The sequence below is a fragment of the Mus musculus genome, chromosome 18 (assembly GCF_000001635.26).
Source record: "Mus musculus strain C57BL/6J chromosome 18, GRCm38.p6 C57BL/6J".
Lineage (NCBI taxonomy): Eukaryota > Metazoa > Chordata > Mammalia > Rodentia > Muridae > Mus > Mus musculus.
The window spans coordinates 81,627,807-81,638,810 of record NC_000084.6 but is presented as its reverse complement, the minus strand read 5'-3'; the positions used below and the strand labels follow the sequence as shown (position 1 = coordinate 81,638,810).

Sequence of the window (11,004 nt, the reverse complement as noted above, 5' to 3'; positions counted from 1 at the left end):
AAGTGTCACTGGTTGGCTTGTGACTGTCACTGAGCATTGACTCTAAGGCTATCAGATGTAAGACTGGCAGCGACGGGGTAGTTCAGTGGTCTAGAAACCCATCTTATTGTGGGCCATTCACACATATACCCTTCTTCACCTGTACACATTATGATGCACACAAATCACAAATACCCCCTCTTTTACCTGTAACACTATTCTCTCTCTCTCTCTCATCTGCACATACTATGCACATGCACACACATACACCCTTCTCCTTCTGCACATATTATATGCACACACCCTTCTTCACCTATACACACAGTGTACACACTATGCACACACATACACACATTTCAAGCAACAAGGCAAAACTGAGCTCACTAGTAAACTTTTCGGGGAAAAGTTCACATTTATCATCTTATGCATATGCATAACAGGGTGTGCATATGATTTAAAGCCAGATGCATTATGGGAAAGGGCATTAAACATTAGAGAAAATGATTATATATGAATGAGTTAACCTATCACTCAAATTTAGGAGACTACCCTCTAAACTCTGCCCTTTAGAAAATAGCCACTCCCTCCCTTACAGCCATGAAAAGAGACCCCAGACTGAATTTGTTTCAAGGCCCTTGATCGTCCCCACTCATGCAGCCCTACTCTCAGTCGTGACACTGTGTCTCTTCAATCTGTATGACTGCTTTGCTCCAAAACATATCTTGCTTCTTTTGAAAAGTGATGTGAACCCTCATTTTCAATTCTTGATATGAGAGGCCAAGAACCTGGAAACACCTGATCTGGCCCCAACCTCTGGTAACAGGTGTTTAGGCAGAAGTCAATAATAAGAAAAAAAAGCAAGACCACATGCCCGAACAAGTCACAAATCACATTTGGGAAGGAGAGATTTTTGTTGTTATTTTGTTTGTTAGTTTTGTTTTACCACCCCCAGTTCAAAGGCTTTCTGCTTATAGTGTGGCTTTGCTCTCCTTGTCTCTTTCTTCCCTGGTGAAGAGGGACCTAAGGATTAAGCCTTCCTTTTGGGAAAGGCAGCCCTTTCAGGGATTCACTCCTCAGCGACTCTGCAGCCAGCAGACTTTGCCCTCCTTGCCCAGGGCAGAATCCACCCCCAGTATCTTCTTGGAAGGGCTCCAGCACCTCCCAGCCATTCTCCCTCTCATTGCAGCAGGAGCTTTGTAGACTTCTGGTCCCTTCATTTCTCGCTCTGTGGACGGCTGACCACTTCCTTGTGGGTAATTATAAAGAATTGCACTTCATCGCTCCTCAGCCTTGGTAAGACAAATCACAGCCCGGATCTTTCTGTTGTATTATTCAGTGGTAGGTTGTTCATTTGCCCCGCCACTTGTTCTGTTCCGCCTTTTGATAAATATTCACGACATATCTTTGGGCAAAGAACTGCAAGGAAGAGGTAGGACCATTTCTGCTTTCACAGGTTTGTGTTCCTGGGATTTAAATGGAGGAGTGACCAGCTGGAGCTGGTAAACTAATTCATGGTGAGCTGTTAATTACTGACAAGTACTTAATATGTCGCCCTCTTGAGTTTCTGCACTTTAATAAGGGACAATTCCTTAACTCAGAAGATGTAGTCTCTTTGGGGTGTTAAAAGCAAGTTCTCTCTCTCTCTCTCTCTCTCTCTCTCTCTCTCTCTCTCTCTCTCTCTCTCTCTGTGTGTGTGTGTGTGTGTGTGTGTGTGTGTGTGTGTGTGCATATGTGTGTGAGTATTGTGTGTGTGTGTGTGGGGGGGGGGGGGAGTTTATATACAATCCAAAAGATTGCCTTACTTGTGTATGGAGGTCAGAGGTCCATGTCACCTATCCTCCGCTCTTGTCCCCATCTTGTTCTTTGAGACAGGGTCCCTCACTGAGCCTGTGGCTCACCAGTGAAATCCAGGGACCCACCTGTCTCATCTTCCCCAGAATCAGGGTTACAGATGTGTCTCATTGCACCAGGCTTTTACACAGGTGCTAAGGGTTTAGATTATTGCCCTAGGGTTGTACAGCACAGGGGGCCATTTCTCCAGTGTGCTTCTCTTAATTTCATAAGCTCCTGCATAGCATCAGTTGGAACGAGACCAAAGCTCTTCAGTTTGGTGATTGAAAAGTACAACCTGTCATTTTGGGGAAAGTTTTAAATATATAATTAAAAGTTATCCTAGGGGCTGGAAAGATGGCTCAGTAAAGGGGTTGCTACCAAAACTCGAGGGCCTGAGTTTAAATCTCTAGTGCCCATCTTTTTAAAAATCCAGATACAGCAGCTCTTTCCTGTAATCCAAGCTCTGAGAAGCGGAGACAGGAGGATCGCTGGGGCTCTCCGGCCAGCTAGTTCGGGTGAATCTGTGAGCTCCAGGTTCAGGAGAGATCAGCTCAAAATATAAGGTGCGTGGCGATTGAAGAAGACTTCAAATACTGACCTCTGCCCCAGGACACACACACACACACACTGGCACAGGTTCAGGCAGACAAAGTTGCTTTACATAGATATAAAAGATTAGAGACACAGCAACTTTTGTTGCAAACGTCACTATATTTAAAAGAAGTGGCACCCAGTGCCCTTTCCACAGCAGGAGAATAGGCTTCGTCCTCACTCTGTCCCTGTACCCAAAGAAGCATTTGCCTGAGCTCGAGGGAATCCTTGTTACACAGGGACATTGAATGTGGGAAGACTTTGTGGGTTTGTCATCTTGTCACTGACTTGCTTCTGTAGAACACCCTCTCGCTTGTCTGCATCATATGGTCTGGTTGCTTGGTTGCTCCAGATGTGACTTTCTTTCTTTCTTTCTTTCTTTCTTTCTTTCTTTCTTTCTTTCTTTCTTTCTTTCTTTCTTCCTTCCTTCCTTCCTTCCTTCCTTCCTTCCTTCCTTCCTTTCTTCCTTCCTTCCTTCCTTCCTTTCTTCCTTTCTTTCATATTTTATTTACATTTCAAATGTTATCCCATTTCCTGGTTTCCCCTCCGAAAAACAGCCTCCCCCATCCCCTCCCTCCTCCCTCTGCTCAACAACACACCCACTCCTGCTTCCTAGCCCTGGCATTCCTCTATTCTGGGGCATAGAGCCTTCATAGGACCAAGGGCCTGTCCTCCCATTGATGACCGACTAGGCCATCCTCTGCTACATATGCAGCTGGAGCCATGAGTCCCACCATATTTGCTCTTTGGTTGGTGATTTAGTCCCTGGGAGCTCTGGGGGTACTGGTTAGTTCATATTGTTGTTCCTCCTATGGGGCTACAAGCCCCTTCAGCTCCTTGGGTCCTTTCTCTAGCTTCTCAGATGTGAGTTTCTGTCTCTCACATGTGAAGGGTCTTTTTGTTTTTGCAGCAATTGTTCAGAAATAACCAGAGTGACTCCATGCAATGACTGTAAAACGTAACTGGGTATTGTGGTGGCATTGCAATCAAGAGTTCTAGCAACATATTTCTGATCCAATAAGTAGAGGAGAACCTTTATATCTTGACAGCTGAAGAGTGCATGGCAGAACTTATACTCCAGCATGGAGCAAGTCATGAGATATGTTGGTCTGTGTCCTCATGAACATGGCCTAGGAATCTGGATATGACTTCAGGAGAGTCGATAATAGTGATGTGAGTGTGCAAATAAGGGGTACTGACTACTAGGTGACCTCACAGGTTACAGGGAAGCTAAGGTTTGGCCTGACCAAGAAGGACGAGTTAAGCAAAGCAATGCCTTGTTAGGCCAATGTCACCACAGGGCAGAAATGGCAGAGGAAGGGAACATAGCAACTATGAGGTTCAGGGAGAGGACAGGAAACAGTTCAGCTCACTCAAATACACCTATGAACATACAACACATCCATGTCAACACACATGCACACACGCCCATAGTCATGTAGACACGCAAACACCACAAACACGTGTGAGCACAAGGGAGTGCTGGTTGGACAATACATCTCTGAAATCTTAGTGTTAAAGAGCAAAGGAGAAAGTTATCCTGCCATGGCCCATACTACCCAGGAAGCATTCGGCCTGGCAGGAGGGTCATCTTGTAGTATTCACAGGGGGCAGCACTCCACTTCCATGAGCCTGTCCTCATTCCATTGCTTGGTTTAGACTTGGGTCCTGGCAGTGACCTTCAAAGTGAACTTAGAGGACCTCGTCCACATCCACCTCTGAGCTGCAACATCTGAAGAATCGAGATCTCCTGGAAGTCAAGTCCAAGGTAATCAATACCCCGAGGCTAGCAGGCTTTGAGGCCAAGGCTTAAGGAGACCTCCGCCAGCAGCAGGTGGCGGGGGTTGGGGGTGAGGTGAAAGAGCCAAGTATAGACTTGAGAGCCTTCGGGCATGAGCTTCTCTGCTCTGTTCATTAGACAGTTGCAGGCTCTCCTGTTATCTATGCATATGTCTCCGGGAAGTTAATTGGACTATCAGCAGTAATTTAGAACTTTTATAAGTAAAATTGCTTTTAGTTTCTCAGGAAAACCCCCATGGAATGCCCTGCAATGCTCACAGGCCTTCTGCATGGGACAGGGTGACCCAGGCTAGCATCGCAGGCTACTGCTCTCCCCTGGGTAGGCATGTATGAAGATGCTTTGGGTACTGACTGGCAGCACAAGGGTGGGGTTCAAAGCCCCAGCATCTCTTGGAAGAGTGACATTCTAAGCAGGCTGAGTCAGGTAATTTTGGTACATACTCGTCAAGGATAAGGAGCCAACGTCAAGGGTTCTGGGCTACTCTGCAGCCCCAGATGCTCCACTCTTATCACTTTGCATTCTTGATTCTTTTCTAACTTTGGCTCCAGTTAGGTCTCCTTAACCTCCACAGACATCCTTGATGTCTTCACACTAGTAAGTGGAAATCAACGTGCAGAGGGTTAAGTGGACATGAGGGCCCTACAAGTGGTCATCTTCAGAGCAGAGACCCTTCCCACCAGCTACATGTGAGGACTCCAATATGCTGTGAGTTGGGGTGCACCCCAGCTGAAGTGAAAGGATTCCATTTATTTCTTTTTCAACTCCTTGCTGAAGGCAGTCTCATAGTCTCACAAGAAGTATACACACACACACACACACACAGACACTTACACCAATGCATACATACATATATATATACACACAGGTACATACAAAAATATATACATATATATATACATATACATATATATATGTGTGTGTGTGTGTGTGTGTGTGTGTGTGTGTACAGGCACACACATACCCACACATACACACATGTACACATGCACAGACATACACACACATACACACAGAGGCACATATACATGTGTACACACAAACATGCACATAAACACATGCACATAAACACATGCACACATACAGACCTGCACACACACCAATATGTGCAAAGGCACAGGCACACAGGCACACAGGCATGCACACACATATACACACACCTGGACATGCATATATACACACATACATGTACACACACATACATGTACACACACAAATACATACACACACACTAATATCTACAGAAAAAGCTCTCAGACAGTGAAATCAATTAGCCACCTTCCATCCAAAGAGGAATCCCATAAATGATCATTAAAAAAATAAAACAAGGAGCCTAAGATTGCTGGTTCCTTGTCAGGTATGTGTTTGTTAGCTCTACTTTGTTTTCTTAAAGATGGATAAAGAAGGTAGGTACAGCAATACATGCTAGGGCTCTGAACACGAGAAAGGAACTAATCAGAAGTAGGAAGAGTCGCTTCCTTGGGCTCTGGAGACACTGACCTTTGCCTACACAGTACCAGGCCAGCCCACTCATGTCCCACACACATCAGGAGTTCACAGTCCCCACAGAGGGTGGCTCTGATAGTCACATTTTCTCTCCCAACTCAGCTCATTCACTGTTGATTTTTGGTTTAATTTAGGTCAGCTAGCCTCACTTACCTTATAATGAGAAAGGAAATGCCTTCAATAATAAGAGAGTTACCCAATTGAACTTGTGCCTACTCAAATTCCTTTACACTAATTATGCAACCTGTAAAACTTGTGCCTGAAACAGAAGCTCACAACCACTTGTATTCTTTATACATGATCTAATTAATAAAACTTCTGGATACTCTGCGATGAAACTTTTATCCTTGAGGAATGTTAAATACACAACAGTAGCCAAGTGAGGTGGTGAGCTTTGTATTCTAGCACAATGAAGCCCACGGCATTCAGTGTTGAGATCTGGCAATGTTTGGTCTCCCAGCTGCCTTTGCGGCATAGTTGGGCTGGACTGAATGTAGATATCACCTTGTTGATTCTCCAGAAGAGAGGCTGAGCTATGCTAAGGCAAACTCTGCTTCTTTTTCTCCTTGTGTGAGTTGGATTCCTGCCAGTCCCCTGCCCCCTGTCTCTTGGCTCTCCCTTTGCAACTATGTGATCATGGTCATTGTCTCCTTGAGACAGTGATGCTCGGTGTAGGCTGTAGGGTTGAGTTTCTAGGAAAATGATCTTGACATGAGACGTCTGGACCTCACAGATGCATGTTATGTAGAAGATGTTCTGAGATGCTGAGAACCTTGTTAGTTTCACTCTTTGTCCAAATCCTGATCAAAATACATGGGTATTTGGATACTCTAGCTACTATTCATAAAGAACTCATCCCCAGATATAAAGCCATGAGAAGCAGTTCTGTCTATATGTCCTCTGCTGTAAGCCCCAGGGCTCCAGAGGCACCAGGGGACCATGCTTGGTTCCTTCAAATCCCTGTGCCTGAGTGAATGCCCTCCTGATTCCATAAGTCCTTTGCAGTTCCCAATCCCAGGCCCCTGCAGCACAGGGTCTCTTCCTTTCCATGTTTTGTTTCCTTGCCTGCAGGCTTGCTCCAATCCCTTATTTACAAAATCACTTCCTAGACCTGTCCTACCACCCCTCCACCTTCCCTTCCCAGAATAAGCATGGTTCAGTGTACTGTACTGTTGAAAGGATGTTTTCGTTTTAAAACAGAAACGGTCTCCATGGTCATTGAGGAAAACCCCAAGCATCAAAATTGGGTGATAGACCTTGTGGTGGGAAGTACTCTGCCTGCTTCCGATCCCAGGCAGACCTCAGGGTACTACCTGATGGGAATGGCAGACTTGGGGTGTCTGGTGATTTTTCCCGTTTGTTCTGCATCCTGTCTCTTGATGAGCTTGCATTAAAGACGTAGAAGTGAAAAGGCTTTGAAGAGATATCCTGATGCATACGCTCCCTTGACTCAGCAGAGCCTAAACGCAGGGAACCTGCTGGGCAGGTTGGTGGCCAATGGTCTTTATCCACACTTGGCTGCTGCCCAGAGCCTACTTTCTATTCTTTCTGGGGAAGCCCTGTTTCCCCTCACTCAGTCGATAATGTCTCCTTGCTCAAACCATGACTTTGGGAAAATCATATGTGCCCAAAGACTGGCCCATCCCTGCCTGAGCCTGTTTCCCCATTCCAGGAAGTTCCCAAGATGAGAAGCTGTGCACAATCAGATCTGAGGAGTGTGTGTGTGTGTGTGTGTGTGTGTGTGTGTGTGTAAGTGTGTGTAAGTGTGTGTGTAAGTGTGTATGTAAGTGTGTGTGTATATGTGCATATGTGTGTATGTATATGTGTATATATGTGTGTATGTGTATGTATATGTATGTATGTGTGTGTAAGTGTGTGTGTTTAAGTGTGTGTGTGTTTAAGTGTGTGTGTGTGTGTGTGTGTGTGTGTGTGTGTGTGTGTGTAGGGGGTGCTTACTCTGTTCAGGATGGCTTTGTGTTCATGGTGATCCTTCTACCATTTTTGGGGCAAGGAGGTCAAACTTAAAGATACTGGGGACAGATCAAGTTGCCAGTGATTAGCAAGCCTTCACTTGGATTAAAAAAGTATACTCATGAGATATAGAATTGATTAAATAGGAGCAACAGCCCTTAAGCCAGAGTGAGTGCTCTGAGAGAGTCTGTCCCTCCGAGAAGATAGCCCTGCCCAGCCTGTTTTCGTCATGTTCTTCCTGCAAGGTCTCAAGGTGTCAGGCTTGTCGCTCCGAAGCCAGACTATTTCTATTTCTGCTTTATTTTGCATTTGCTGCTAAACTTCCACTACATAGAATCTGTGTGCTGTGGGTACACAGCTCGTGTCATCCCTTCTCTTAGAGAGGCATCATTAATTCATAGTAAATGCTAAGTGACTTTGTTCTTCTGAGGCATGTAACCGGTCCACGTAGAGACTGCTCCACGACTTCACAAAAGCATCAGATTAATCTATTAAAACATCGTACTCAAATTGCAGTGGCATTGTGTGTCTAGTCTACCTCAGAACTCATAGCCCATCACTCCAATTAGGAAGGTTTAATTGCCAAACGGCGCAAATGAAGCAAGCATGAGTCTCCGGCAGTGGTCCTGCCTGAAGCCATCAGCTAATGGCTTTGTCACCTGCGTAAACTTGATACGGCCTTCCTTTGTAGAGCTAGCTAGCCCACATCAGTCGGATAGTATTTCTGCTCATGTACACAGAGCTTTGTGTGGGGTTGCATTCACCCTACAACAGTAAGGCCCCTTTAACCCACTCAGTGAGTGAGGTTTGGGGAGCAGATAGGATCAAGCATGACTATCGCCCACCAGAAGTGCACTTAAGCCGATCAATACGTAATGATTCATAACCTCTGAAGTTATGATAATCAGAGATTAAGGGGACAGCAGAGCCTAGCATCTGGGACAAAGCATTTCTCATTGCTCATGTATCTATCACATCTGTCTGGCTTTATCTCATTCTCTTCCATTTTACCTTCTTGTTCTACAATCTAGCATAAATGAATTATTCTGGGCTGAGGCACGTTGAACAAATTGAGAAGCCTCACTGAGCTCTGGATCTTATTGTCTTACTGTGCTCTCGTGTGCCCGCTATTTCCTATGAGGACCTCTAGACCACGGTGCCTGAGATGGAGGTGGGGAGAGCTCAGGGTGGACTTATGCCATGTCACTATATAACAGACCCGAGTGTACCTCCTCTCTCCTGCTTGTGTCCCCAGGGTAAACCACGAGCTTTCATATTTCCTTGGTGTTTTGTTGACTCTTCCTGAACCATGTCTCTTCTTCCTAGATAGTGCCACAATGGCAGACTAAGAAAATGATTCCACCTGTGTCTATCTTCACGGTCCAGAGAGTTTACCAGAGCTACGGAAGCATGAGTGGGGGCTACTTAGAAGAGCAAGGGTAAATATACACTTTTAGGAGCACACATTACATATAGCTGGACACACCACTGACCCTACCTCAACATCACTTAGCTGTTTATATATCCTGAGGAGGGGGGGGGGTTCTGCTGCCTCGCCAGCCCCTTACACTCTTCATGACAGATCACTAATGGCCTCAAACTTGAGGGTCTCCTGGGGGTAATCACAGCTGCTCTGATTTCCAGATGGCAGTGTCTGGTCATGTCATGTTTCAAGGACCGAGTTCCACAACACTTGGTGAACTCGGTTGGTTCGTGAGATGGGCACTGTTGATAGGCACTTTACATGGGAGGCCCCATTCTCTCCATCAATAATTCTTGGGTTACCCTCAGCAGCAACAACAAGCATAGTGAGAGGAAAAAATGTGCATCAACATGGAAGGCACACAAATAGCACCCAAACTAAATACTCTAGTTTGCTTTGCAACATTTTATATAAAGGCACTTATGCCATTTTTTTCTTTCACAAATACTAACTATTTTATTAGAGATTGAATTTGCTTTCCAGTTTGAAGAATCAAAGGCTATCTTAGCTTAAAATAGCTTCTCAGAACACAAACATTTAATTCAGTGAAAAATTCTGCCTCCTTTAGCTAAAACAGGCTACATAGCCGAATGTCCTTTGTGCTGCCAAGAGGTCGTAGGAGGTTTTTCTGTTGATCCTTTTGCAAAGCATAAATGTTCCTTTGTGCAAAAGGAGGTTGCCCCGAGTGTGAGTTGCTAGGAAGCAGGATGATAACCACATTCCTGTGGAGCTGACACTTAATGCTTCCTGACTTCAGTGTGTGGGCTAGCAGGCCATGCACAGGTAATAAGGACAAGAGCAGTCCCCTCTGCCCCATTCACTAGTAAAGATGAACATAAAGAAGAATGCTTGCCGAGCAAGGCCTCATCATGTGCCTTGATGAAGTGGCCCTGGCAAAACTGAAACCAGTACAGTTGTTGAGCTTTGTAGAGGCACAGGGAGCAAAGCTGGAACTCAGTATCAGAGCCACAAAGGCCCCAACGTGAAGGCGCAGGGAAACCAGGAGATATTACATGGCAGCAGAGGGATCTGTGTATTAGTACACTTCCCAGTATCCCAATCAGATATCCTCCTTCACTGAAGTCGATACAGGGAATGTCACATCTATAACACTATCTTATTGTGACTCCCAGGCAAGAGGAAAAGAGAGCACCAATCTGTAACTGCAAAAAATGGGGCAGTAAATATATGATCCCCATCTCCCTGTCAAGAATGGGTTCATTTTTAATTATGTGCATGAGTGTGTATCTCTGTGTGAGGATGCACACATGATTGCATGTACTCATAGAGGAAAGAAGAGGAAGTCAGACCCACTTGGAGCTAGAGTTCCAGGTGGTTGTGACGGGTGCCAGGAAATTAACTCCAGTCTTCTAAGAAGACAGCATGTGCTCTGTCCAATTTGGCTTCCTATTACTATGATAAAACACTGTGGCCCAAAGTAACTTGGGAGTAAAGGATTTGGTTTTTTGTATACCTCCCCATCACAGTGCATCATTGAGGGAAGCCAGGGCAGCAACTTGAGGCAGAAATCTGGAGGCAGGAACCAAGACAAAGACGCCATGGAAGAGAGCTGCTCACTGCCTGGCTCCCTCTGGCTTGCTCATTCTGCTTTCTTATACCACTCAGGACCACCACTGCCCAGGGATGGCACCACTCACAACTAGGTTGGACCTTCCCACATCAATCACTAATTAAGAAAATGCCCCATAGACTTACTTTTAGCCAATCTGATGTAGATAATTCTCATCGAAGATCCCCTCTTTCTTGTGTCAATTTTAGCTAGTTTTGAGCTGAATAAATAAATAAATAAATAAATAAATAAATAAATAAATAAATAAAAAGT

At 45.1% G+C, this 11,004-nt stretch overlaps 1 long non-coding RNA gene across 1 annotated transcript; it reads left to right on the top strand.

Annotated features, from left to right (window-relative positions):
• Nucleotides 1–1,159: 1,159 nt before the first annotated feature.
• Nucleotides 1,160–9,569, top strand: Gm41792. The gene is made up of 4 exons (XR_877611.2): nt 1,160–1,272; nt 3,453–3,576; nt 4,063–4,171; nt 9,005–9,569. It is a non-coding gene; the product is annotated as a predicted gene, 41792 (long non-coding RNA).
• The last annotated feature ends 1,435 nt before the right edge of the window (nt 9,570–11,004 follow it).